Genomic DNA, 13,381 nt, shown 5'->3' on the forward strand with positions numbered 1-13,381 from the left:
AATGCCACTGTAATCAAGGCTAACGCTGGAACAGAGATCACGTAGTTAATATTTCTGTCAAATCTATCCCTGCTCCCATCAAAAGATGTTCTACACAGTGTGAACTGTATTACATCAACTAATGGGGCAGTTGTACTATTTTGTTTGTTTGTTTGTTTGTTTGTTTGTTAGGTTTGGTTGGTTGGTTTGGTTTTGAGTTTGGTTTTTTTGTTGGTTTTTTTTTTTTTGGTTTTTTTGCACGCATGTGTGGTTTTTTTTAGAGATGATGTAGTTGGTTTAATTATATTTTATGGTGTCTTTTATTGAAAAACTGTTTTCAGGTATTAAATACTGTAATATTTTGCTAATCTCTCCTGTATTTGGAGGGTAGAGAGCCCACTAGTCAGTGTATGGGACTGAGACTGCTGAATGTTTGCCCTTCCTGATGGATCAAATTATATCTCTTTGCAGAATATCTGAAAAAGTTTCAGGATCACCATGATGCTATGGCACATTTGTGGGAAACCAAACAGGTGTTCAGGCTAGAGAGCCAGAGGCAGCTACCCAGCTAGAGGCCTCAACATTCACAAGATGACAGTACATGGGTAATGCTTTAATCCTCTACAGGTAAAAAACCCTAGGAAGGTGAGAATTCTTCATAAAAACACATCTAAAAACCTTCCTTTTAAAACTTCCTACAAACACCTCTGGCTCAGTTTTCAACCCTGCAGTGACATCTTATGGCTCCATGGTAGTTCCAGCAGTGAACACATGCCATCAAAGAACATAGACAAAACTGAGGAACACAAAACATCTACATGTAGAAAACTGGGTAGCTGTCATTGCTATGGGATGACCTAACCCCATTAGTTGGTAACACTGAGCTCATTTACCCTCCCAAACAAAACTAATACAAAATACCACCTGTTACAAGGTACTTAGGTCTCTTTGCACACAGGCTCGCATCCCACGTCAAGAATTAGGCAGGGCTTACTGAAGTTAAGGAGCAGGGCCAGAGGAGCAACATTAGCTGCTAGAAGAACAGACTCCCACCCATCCTAACACAGACAAACTGCCATGACAGCTGGTTGATGCCTTAGGTGGCCACCAGTTTCAAACAGAAAAAAAGACATTCTCTTAGTTTCAGAGGACTGAAGCCATCACATGAATATCACTACAGGGAGTTTTATATCTGCATTGCAGAAGCCAGGAAGAGGTGAATTAATACTATGTATTACTAAAGTTAATTTTTCTTACACAAAAACCCTGTTAAAATGCTCAGTCAGAACTGAGTCCTAGGACTCAACCAACTCCAGTCTAAAAAATGAATGCATCTGTAGACCTTTCCATAGTTTAATGTAAGATCAGTCTTTATTCCTTAATTAACTCAAAGCATGATATTGTTTTCTGGGTCAAAAGAAAACTACTATATAATTTATTTTCTTATGATGAATAGCAAAGCTTTTAGCTAGGTCTCTTGGGAACCAGGGGGGGGTTTTGCATAAATTGCTGGGAACATTAAGGTGCTTCATAGATAGAAGCAAACTGGGGATGTGGAGGGAAAGCAATAGGCAGGCTTGCCTTGTTGTAGCTGAGGTTAGCTTTTGAGCACAATACAGTTTTTGTGTGATTACTGGTGAAGGGAACAAACTCAGGCTTATGGCGAAAACTCCGCTGTCCTTATCTGTACTAGAATGCCACGCCTGCATCATAACCTTTTAACCCCAGCAACATAAGTCTTCACCATGTCTTTAGTCTTGATCTGAATGCATGTGCACTGTCTAGAAGAACATACATTGAGCTCTAAATAAGCTCTATTTCCATTTGATTAATTTTGTGCCTTACTAGAGATATAGAAAAATCTGAGTATTTCAAAACAGGAAATTCAAAAAGTAAAACCTCTAAAGCTTTAACACTGAAAAAGAGTAGTATAAACTTTAAGGCTATACATTCTGCATGATCTCTACATTCTTGGCTTTTGACATAGATCATTCCTGAAGTCAAACCTTGACGTGGCAATATTGGTATTTAGCAACAGTAATTGGGATTTCAACCAGAGAAGAACACATAAAGAAATTCCTCAAAGATACACCCACCTTCTACAGAAATATGTTTTCCTCCTCTGGCAATCACCAATTTTCATACAAAAGAAAGGAAATTAGAACATCTGGCAAAGTGAACCTTGCTATATTCCTAAGAATGGAGGGTTTATTGAGCTCTAATAGAAACTGGAGTACTTCCCACTCGACTGGTACATAAAGATGAGATGAGATCAAGTTAATAAAACATGCACAATTGCACACCCTTCCTACTTCATTGATTTCCCTTTATTGCTTCGTAACCCATATCACCCTCACCTAAATGTTGATTTTGCTTGATTTTTACTTCTGTTCTTGAGACATATTGTTTGGTTTTGAAGATTTTGATCTATTGAAGGGTTTCACATGAGAGGAAAAAAAAGCAGCAATGTTTGCATAGTTGCCTCCAATTAGAGGAGAACTTGACTGGACAACTCAGACCCTTCAAGCCCATGTGCTTTTTTCCTGCTCTTTTTTTCTCCCAGATGATCAAATCCCCATGTCTCCAGGGGAGTAAAGTAACAGTGATTTCAGAGACCAGCAATAACTCTGCAGATTCATCCAAGCACAAGGCAGGGTAAAAGGGCTAAACAAAAGGTATAGAAAGACTTTTTAGGAAGAAATTTTTTACAGAGAGAGAAATCGGGTATTGGAATGGGCTGCACAGGGAGGTGGTGGATTCACCATCCCTGGAGGTTTTTAAGAGACTGTATGTGGCACTTAGTGCCATGGTCTAGTAACCACAGCGGTGTTGGATCAAGGGTTGGGCTTGATGATCTCAGAGGTCTTTTCCAACCCAGTTGATTCTATGATTCAATGATTCTATGACTTCCAAGTATAAAATGACTATTCAGTCTAGTGGAAAAAAAAGATGACTGAGTAAAGATATGATGGATGTTTATAGAGCCATGAGCAGCTTGGAGACAATGGCTCTTCAACAAAAGGACAGGATATCAACTGAAGCTAGATGCTGGGAGACTCACAGCAGGTCAGATGGAGGCTCATGTATTGAGTGCTTAAGTTGTGAAATGCTTTGCAGCAGGGTGTTGTGAATGCTAAGACTTCAGATAAGCACAAATAGTCGATGAATTGGAAGTAAATATATCAGAGATATATTTAAAGATGCCACCTTTTAGCTCTAAGAGTCTCTGATCCTTGAGCATTACTACAGGTCTGCTGTGTTCTTTTGCTCTTCCTTACATATCTGCATTTGTTCATCAAAAACAGGATAGCAGCTTAGATGGACAGCGGCTCATATCAAATGTTGCCATTCAGAGGTTTATGGTTAGTTATCCAAATGCTAAAATTGCCATAAAATGAGAAGCAAGCTATCCAGCCCTGTGGATCAAGAATAGTCCTGTTATGGCATTTTATTTATCACCTCTGAAAAGCAAAAGATTATGCCTGTTAAGGAACGACAGTGTATTTTACCAAGTGGCACTCATACTTGCCTAAGGACAAGAGCTCTCCCAGCAGCACATCTCACACAGACTTCCTGGGAGGGTGGAAAAATGATTTGAAAAATTTTTGCTAAACCAAGGAGCTGAAAAATTTATCATCATACAGAACACAAGGATTCCTCTTAGAACTCAGGTTAAAGATCATTGAAGTTAAGCTCTAACAGTAGGGTCCACTTTAAAAAAACATATGCTCGAGCCGCTTGTAAAGCACAGCAGAAAGACAATTTCCTGCAAGAAACACTGGGGATTTTGCCATAAACAGTTATAACTTCCAGACTGCTCCAGTTCCAGCTTTAAAGTGCTTCTTTGTCTGTTTCTAGGCAGCAAAACAGGCAAAGAAATGTTCACCCACCAATACTTACGGAGGTCACAGTTCTGTTTTCTAGACCATGTTCAGTGCTAACTTCCTTGCCTGCAGTACTTTAAAAATAAAAAAAGCACAGGAGTTGTCTTAGTTCTGAGGGACATTTTTATATCATCTTTCTGTTCATTCAGTCATGTGAAGCAGACATAATTTCATTGAAAACTAAAGAAATATCTTATTGCCTTTTAACTTTAAAACATTCAACATATAAGTAAAAACGTAATAAAAATGAGACAGTCACATGTAAAGCCCACCACCGTATGGAAGGGTTATAGGGTATGACAGTCAGATCAGAAGTGACATTTCCAGGTCATGGTTTTCTGTCCTTAATTCCTTCTGATTGTACTCACACATTTTATTTTGGTAGTTCAGAGCAGACATGCTGCAACAACAAGGATTATAAAACCTTCTACGTACTAGGCTCAGTGTTATTTTATCACACAGTTAAATACTGCATAATGGTCCCACAGGACTAAAGGGATACTCTGGTTTCTTACAGAAGGAAAAAATAATAGTTGGGTTTTCATTGAAAAACTGACTAGATTTTTTTTTGCATGCTTTTTTTATTAATAGCTGTAGAGTTATGGTTAGACTAAGGGATTCAAAGGTAGTGTACCTATAATTTCGCTTGTTCCAGCTGTAAAAACACTTATGCACATGAATCCCATTGACATTTGCAAGGGTAAAATAAAAGTTTAGCTATACAATAACTGAATGAGGTCCATCATTACATACACATTTGTGTTCCCAGGACTTCACTGTCCTTATTTTTTTTTGCTGCATCCCTATGCAGTGCAAATGGCTTTATTTTAGCAGTCGTTGTGGAATCTGCCTGCTGCCTGCCTTCTTGCTGCTTACAGTAATGTGTCTGTCCTTATTTTAACTAAACGAAAAATTGTTTCTTAATTAGAGTAAGCACATCAAGCAAAAGAATCAGGATGTTTCCAGGCCAACTGTATCAGTAGTATTGGCAGGAGGGTAAAATACCCAGTCTTGTCATATTCTGAAGAAGAGACTACCTCTGCCAAGCTTCTCCAAACGGTTTGGAATTGAAAGGGAGTTCAATTCAGATGAATCTACCATGTAATATAAGCTTCAGAGGAAAGAGGGGGAAAAAAAAGATAGTTGAGACCCATCATGCACCTGAAAGAGACAGTCTCAAATAAGGTATGATACACAAACAAAATTAGTGTTTGGGAAGGTCACATGCAAACTCAGTCAGCAGTTGCCCCAAACACATTATCCTCTCAAAGGCACTATGCACAAAGTAGTTTTTCTTTCTCACTGATCTCACTATGTAGTATTGCAGGAGGAAAGCATTTACACAGTACCTGGCACAGTGGGGCTGACATACATCAAGTTCAGACTGTAGTTTTCTTACATGAATATCCTTCCAACAGCAGAAGCAAACACCCTTAATACCCAAACCTTCACAAGAGCAGCAGCCACAGGAGAACACCACCTGTACATGAAGGACAATGCACAGGAGGTATCAGTGGTTTCTAACTTCTGTTCCCTTGTTCACCAACATGTTGCAACTAGGTCTTCAACAAGGGTCTTCCCTCTCAGGCTCAGCAACATCAGCTGAGGCAACAGGGACTGCTTCCTTCTGCAGCTGTGGGTTTAGTTTAGTCCATAACCTGCACTTCAGGGTACACTCACTGCAAATAGCAGAGGGTAACCCTACAAAGGGAACCTGGACTCCATGTAGCCTCTCTATGGGTCATGTTGCCCTCAGAAATATTTTCAGTTGTGCCTTACATGAGTTATATCAAACAGTAGCTAATCCAGTCCAACTGACTGCCTTAGCTTTACCAATTTTCCTGCTAACAAATCTGAGGGGGAAAAAATCCTTACTTGTAATTATCTCTTATTTCCCTTCAAGTTAATCCCTTTGTGAGTGCACTGGGTAAAAAGAACACTTTCAGTAGTGGTGGCGGGGCTGCAGGAGCGGCCTCTGTGAGAAGGGGTGTGTCAAACAGCTGACTCAGCAATGGACCTACCGCAGGCTAAAGCTGAGCCAGCCAAAGTTTGTCCCACCTCTCTGAAAACAGTTTTAAGAAAGGGCAGAAATAGCTAAAACTGAGAGGATCAATGTAGGGTAGCAAAGGAGCACCAAGGTCAGAGTCAGAGGCTGAAGCAGGTGCAACCCCAAAGGGACTGCAGCCCATGCTGGAGCAGGTAAACTCCCAATGGGACTTCGGTCAATGGAGGACTCACACCAGAGCATAGTGAATAAATAAGCACAAAGGAGTAGCAGAAGACAAAAAAAGGAACAGCAAAGAGAAACTGCTACATACCAACCTCTAAATCCTGCATCACACATCACCTCACTAGTTACTAGGTGCAACTTGCATCAGTAACAGGAGGGGAGGTAAGGTGTCTGGAGTGAAGTTGAGTCTGAAAAAGGGAGAAGGAAAGTGTTTTTACAAAGCATTTAAATGTTTGTTATCTTTGGTTTCCAATCCCCAAACCACTAATTAAACGTTTATGTTAACGAGCAATAAATTAATTTAAATTCCCCAACCAGAGTCTGTTTTGCAACAACAGTAACTGGTGAATTATTTCCTTGTCTCTATTTTGACCCATGAGTTTTCTCACTCCTGTGCTTCTTGTTTTCTCTGTTCCTCCCCCAGTCCTATCCTGCTGTGGGGGTAGAAGTGTGAGAGCTTGCCTGCTAGCCAAAGCCACCCCATCACAATGAGGAATGTGTTTTAAATTTTTAATTCCCTGGGAGTACAAATCTGACAGTATAACAAGCTGTTTTCAGTAAAAGACTTGCTTGATTAAATTCAAGTTTCTTGCAAATAACATTATTCATGCTAATTAAAATGCCTTCATTGAAAATGAGAAAATAAATAGCACCAAAAGAACACTTTAAAAAAAGGCCCCTCTTGCCCAATGCATAGAGTCTGAATTTTAATTTTTCTTCAAAAAGAAAAAAAAAAATCAGCCAATATTAACCCTTTAGAAGTTGCTTCCTGTAAAAATTTGCTATCCTGTAAAGAATACTGTTTTCTTTACAGAAATGTTTTTCAACAGATGAGAGAGATACATTTGGGCATCTATTTTAGAACCTTTCTGTCCTTGACATTGAGAAAATTAACCAGGGCTATGTTAATTATTTTAATTACCTTGAGCAGTTTTGAGGAGTAACCTGGGATATTAACAGCAAGAAATTGTCAGTGCCCAGGTGTTAATTTGCTCCAGAGCTTTTCCTTGGTATAATGCAGCACACAGAAGGGAAAGAATTACTGTTAAGTGACAACCTAGTTTTTATTATGACAATGTTTTACATACAGCAATCTATTTACTGAATAGAGAAAATTAGCATTGAAAAGTAGGCAGTGATTGTGATAAAAGAAGGAAAGGTAGAGGAGAGAGCTCATGGCAAGAAACTGAACTAAATTACAAAGAGCATACCGACCAGCGTGCTAGATACCTTTTGGTGCACAACAGAGTAACCTTTCTAGTTCCATGTCAGCATAAATAAGTGAAAGAAAACATAGGAGTCACATTTCACCTTTATATTGTACTGACTCTATTGCTATCACACTTGTCATGTCACACTTAAGAGAGATAATAGTGTTTAACAATTTATTTTGGCACTAATGATGCCAGCTAGACCTTTGATTATCAAACACAGTTATATTAGTTTCTCCCACCAGTCCCTAAAAAGGGAAATCTTGTCCCTGGCAAAGTCATTCAACAGACTCAAAATGCCACCTCAGTTAAATATGCTCATGAATTCTTAACATATCGCAGCTCATGTGTATGAGGCTCGAACAAAACTTGTATTCCTCTTCCTCCCACATTCCATAGCATTTTTATATTAGCTCATTTACAAAGCACAACAAAGGTTCTGGCTTTGGTTATCCTGGTTGATAGTCTGCTTTTTTTCCTAAACCAAAACCAAGTTTTGTAGACTCCTTATAAAACCACAGAATTAATCTTTGAAATCTAAGTAAAGGGGAGAACACTGCAATAGTGTCAGAATTTAACATTTTCTACAATTCTCTGATGACTAACTTCTAAGAGTCAGCAACCCGATAATACTTTGAGTAAACTGAAAAACACCATCCTGCCATAATTCACTGCATATTTTTTTATATGCAAGATTGCATAAAACTTTGATTTATATAAATAATTATATACATATATGCGTAAATAGCATGTGGAGATCTCTTAGTTAATGCCCTAATTCATAGTGTCATTGGTGCCTTTCACTCAAACTTTTTTATATAAAGTTTTATTTCATTATTAGGCTTCTCTTCCCAGTCAACACAGTCAGAAGAAAGAATCTGCAGATGCAATTCCCAAAAGAAGTGCGTTCACTAACTACAAAGGTGAAGAATATTCTTGTTATCAAGATATATTTCTCCTTTTTCTTCCCTCTTTCCATAGTTAGGATCACAGTTCCTGTCACCATAACTGTTGTTTCTAAACAAATGCCACAAGTTACAGCCCATAAAGTTGAGAACCACTGTTTTGAAAGTGTAAGGAAGAAATCTTTACTTTTAGAAAATTGTATTACTTTTTGTATGAAACTAGTTAAAGAAATTTTAGAGAACTGCAATAATCTCTGCTGAAATTGTGCTACTTAATTAAAAAAATCTACAGAATCTACAGTTACATGATTTTATATTTCATACTGCTATTTCTTTAGTGTTTGGGGAGCAGCAGGACCCAAAATTTCTGACCAGTTTAGACTGCAAAAAACAAATCTAAATCTCTGTGACTGAGTCAAGAAAACTTCAAAACCAAAATTAACCAAAGCAAATTCAACCACACTTGTAGCTAAACCAGAGCCAAACTAAAAATGTATTTGTTCAATTTCTGTTCCTTTAACCATGTAAAAACTTCTAGCTTCAATCTAACTGTAGATGGACATCTAGTGGTATAATATAATTGATTCTTTTTTTCAAGTAGTTTCGTATATTCAAAGTCCTCTTTATAGAAGGTATTTCTAGCATATGAAACATTAAAATACTATATACAAACTTTAAGGCTTTATTTTCAGCTGTGCTTTACCTGCCTTCTTAATTTCATATCATTAAGCAGCATCAGAAGCAGTCAGGGGTCTGGATTCATATTCAGAAGTCCTCAATCAAGGAAAATTTAATTTTCTAGCAAAAAGAGTTCCACATACTCTATATGTAAGGGTTCAGCCCTGAAAATACAATACTTAGGTACCCTATGTAACAATAAATTGGTGGTACTTCACAGAAAAACGAGCCAAGATCAGTTAGTCTGTTTAAGAAAACATTTTATGCACTAGAGAATATACACAGACTCCAATCATCTGTTAACACAGATTTGCTCTGGAACAGCCCAACCAAAGTAGACCCACAAATATAGATACAAGGAGTTTCTCCTACGTAGCTGAAAAATATAGGCAGCATTTCTCTAAAGTTTTGCAGAATCCATTTAACAATTGTGCGTACACGTCCAACAAGTTATTGATGAAACAGGTATTGATTTTCAGTGATGTTCTGAACAAATAGCAGTCACTGTTTAGTAACACACTTTACCTTCCTTAGCTTCTTGTCACTTCAGTGCATGCTCTAAGTCTAAGGTCTGTCTCAGTCTTTAAAATATTAACCATCATATGTCTAAAATAATTTTACCTGGCACTTACTGTACTGAATCAAAAGGGAAAACACAAAGAGAGAACTTTTTAATGTAGAATAAAAAGATTAGTCAACATACTTAAATGACTGAAATAATAAAAATTACATGAAGGGAGGGAGGCCAATACAGTGATTAGTTTTATTATTTATTTTACAGTAGTGACAACTATCATATTTTGCTCTACTTGGAACTAAAAATAGAAAGAGATTACCTATAGTCTGACCCAACATGAAATAATACAGTCCATGGAAGCAATGAGATAACACTGTCCTGGCTAAGCAATAGGGTCAGAATATGAACAACATTTCATGTAGAAGTTTTGGTAAGCAACTTGTAAAAGGATAATCTCTTACGTCCTTCATAAGAAAGTGAAAATTTGGAAGGCAGTTCAGTAAAGGGACACTTAGAGATTCCCACACAGTGCCCTTCTCTAACAAGTAGAGGAAAATGAAATCATTGGTAAAATGCATGGGATGCCAGTTCTTAAAGTGTTAAAGGGGAGGCCTCTACGAAACTTAAATACAGCATATCCAACTTCTGTTTTCGAACAAAGTGGTCAACTACTGTAAAAACTCAGAAGTTACCTAGAAATGGCAAGAAATAATAGGGAGAAGAGGTATGACAGTGCTGCATTAGAGTATGAAATTTGGCAGAAACTAACCCCCCTTGCATTCCAGCTAGTCCTCAGAGATCAGAGGGGCTGGGTGCAGCTAGGCTGAATTTCTGATTATAACCAATGTAGCACTATAAGTCTAATCATGTTCGATAAGAACTTTCCCAATCACAAAGTCACAACCGGTGTGGTTTATTGAAGCAACAGAAATAAAGATTTGGAATAGCCATTGATAAATATACTTCCTGCATTAGCGCTAAATATATTAAGGTTAGCCAATGATTATTAAGCTAAGTTAACAATTCAAACCAAACTAATAAATTCAGCTTTTCACCAAGCTTAACTTCACTGTTAATTAGCTTGGTTTCACCCAGGTGTGCTCTGACACAGTCAGAGATGCAAATCTTACCAAAGAGTCTTTCCTGCTTGTTCGTGAACTGTGGTCATATTTTCATCCTCTACATGAAGGATTCCAGATATCAATTTTATTCTTGTGGATAAATGGAAGCGGGACTGTAGTCAAATATAATTGGCAAAATGTTGTCATCATAGACGAAGGGGCAGACTCTTTCTCATTTTCGTATTGATGGGTGTATTTTTTCACGTGTAAAGGAAGGACAATGACAGTTTTGGTTACCTTCGGTCAAGCTGAGCTATAGGACTTAGAGTTGAATCAAAGGCAGAATAGAACCATGACACTCAGTATCACTTCCTGCTCCACACAGCTGAGGCAGCCATAAAGGCTGTCTGATGTCCACCTGATAGTCTAATCCCATCAGCATGTTAAAACTGCACCTCACTATCTCCTCAAAGGACCAGATTTATACTTCTAACAAATACTCTGGTTTGTGAAAGCCTACTACAGAATGTTGTGCAGGGATCTCTCCTGTGTATGTAGTAAGCAGCCTGTGAAATTAAATGCTGCCAAATCACAGGGGGGAAACAGCACATTAGGTACATAATGGCAGATGCTAAACTGTCTATCCTTTCCCAGGAAAGCTGAGTCATTCTGGAGGGTGCTCAGAACTTCAGTAAGTGCTCAGCCGTGGTTAAAAAGGCGAATACAAGTGTTAGGAAAAATTATGAAACAGAAGAAAACAGTACACCGGGATACAAAATTAATGATACAACTGTAATACTGCACACCATTCTGGTCGCTCCATATAGAAGAAAACATAGAGGAGATTGAAAAGAGATTAAATGTATGATGAAAGAAGGAACGGAAGAGATAGCAAAGAACACAAAATTATGGGCAAAATAAAAGATGTGTGAGATGTTATCATAATTTTTTATAAGCAGGGGAGATAAAAAATTACACTGAGAAAAGGGATGGGGTTGGTTTAATGTTTTGGGGCTTTTTTAAAGGTGACTTCAACCCAGGCTACAGGAAGCTGAGACAAAATACTATAAATTTGACCTATTCTTGTACTCTTTCAACAAGCATCAACTACACTCCAGTTAGAGGAATACAGGACTGGAGTGACTCCTGTTCTGACTCAGTATTGGCACGAGAGTGAAAGTAACCATTGGGGAATTCACAGAATAGATTATATCAAAGTTTTGGATCTTTGTTTTTTTAATGCCTGGGAAAAAAAAACATTAAAAGCATTAAAAAACCATTAAAAAGCATTAAAAGCTTTGGCTGTAGTCAAATGAAAATAGGTATGGCCATAAGCAAAATTTAGGTACAAAGCATCATCAACATGCAAATGTCTACCCCTACACCATATTTGGGAAAATGAGGAGAGGAAGAAGGAGAGAAGCAAGAATCAAAATCAGGAGGCAGGAAGAGGAGCTGGGAGATGGCAAGTTATAGCATTAAAGGAGACAAAAGGAAAAGAGGGATGAAAATGTCTCAAAGAGGAACGACAAATGAGAATGAGCTGATTCTGTCTCGTTAGTAGTAAAGGAGTATGACACAGAAACAGAGACCTGAATTTCTTCATCTGATATTGCCTCTGTAAAAAGGCAGGAGCTGGAGGGAATTAGATTAAGACAACATATAGAGCTATGATCTTCTCAGAGAATATTGACTGCAAAAGGCAGGCAAGGGAGATAAGAAAGCAAGCATTAGATGAGGTTAAGAAGGAAGGGATATAAGGTGAAAACAATGCCTTGCAATAAGCTGTATTTTCAGGCAGAAATAAATGCTCACAGAATCACGGAATTGCCCAAGTTAGAAGGGACCTTGAAAGATTCCCTGGTCCAACCTTCTGTGGGAAAAAGAGATTATCTAGCACCCTGTCTAAGCACTCTTGAAAACCTCCAGCAATGGGAATTCTACCATGTCCTGGGGAGGTTTTCAATGAACAGTTGATCTTACTATCAACACTTTTTTTCTTATGTCAAGATGAAACCTCTGCTGTAAAACTTGTTCCCATTTGCCCTTGCCTTTGCCATCTGGCTCCTTGTGGAAGGACCCCAGTCCTCAAGTATCCCACCCCCCAGATTAAGGAGAAATTCTGAAAGCATAAACAAAAAGCTGAACTGGTTACACACTGAAAGTGCTCTCTTTAAGGCTAGAAAACCCAGCTTCAGGAGCTAACCATGAGTACCTCCATCAAAAAGTGAATGAAAAAAAACCCACTCTGTTCTTAAAACACCGCAGAGGCACCCTTGGGCTGTGCCTGCTCCCCTTGCCCGTGGCTGACAACCATGGGAGAGGTGGGATGGGGAGCAATTTAGGGAAGTGATTTTTCCCCTGCATTTGGCACCAGTGAGGCCACACCTAAAGTACTGTGTTCAGTTCCAGGCCCCTCAATTCAGGAAGCACATTGAGGTGTTGGGGTGAGTCTGGAGAAGGGCAATGAAGCGGGTGAAGTGTCTGGAGCACAAGTCTATGAGGAGCTGCTGAGGGAGCTGGGCTTGTTTATTCCAAAGAAAAGAAGACTCAGGGGTGACCTTATTGCTCTCTAGAACAACCTGAAAGGAGGTTGTAGTCAGGTGGGAGTCAGTCTCTTCTCCCAAGTAACAAGAGGGCATAGTCTTAAGGTGCACCAGGGGAGGTTTAGATTGGACATGAGGAAGAATTTATTCACAGAAAGGTTGGTTAGACACTGGAATGGTCTGCCCAGGGAGGTGGTGGAGTCACCATCCTTAGAGGTGTTTAAAGAAAGACTGGATATGTGGCACTTAGTGCCATGGTCTAGTTTACATGGTGGTGTTCGGTCATAGGTCGGACTCGATGATCTCAGAGGTCTTTTCCAACCTAATTGATTCTGTGATTATGTGAGTCACAGAATCATAGAATCATAGA

The sequence above is a fragment of the Manacus vitellinus genome, unplaced genomic scaffold (genome assembly GCF_001715985.3).
Source record: "Manacus vitellinus isolate BGI_N305 unplaced genomic scaffold, ASM171598v3 scaffold_3_pilon, whole genome shotgun sequence".
NCBI lineage: Eukaryota > Metazoa > Chordata > Aves > Passeriformes > Pipridae > Manacus > Manacus vitellinus.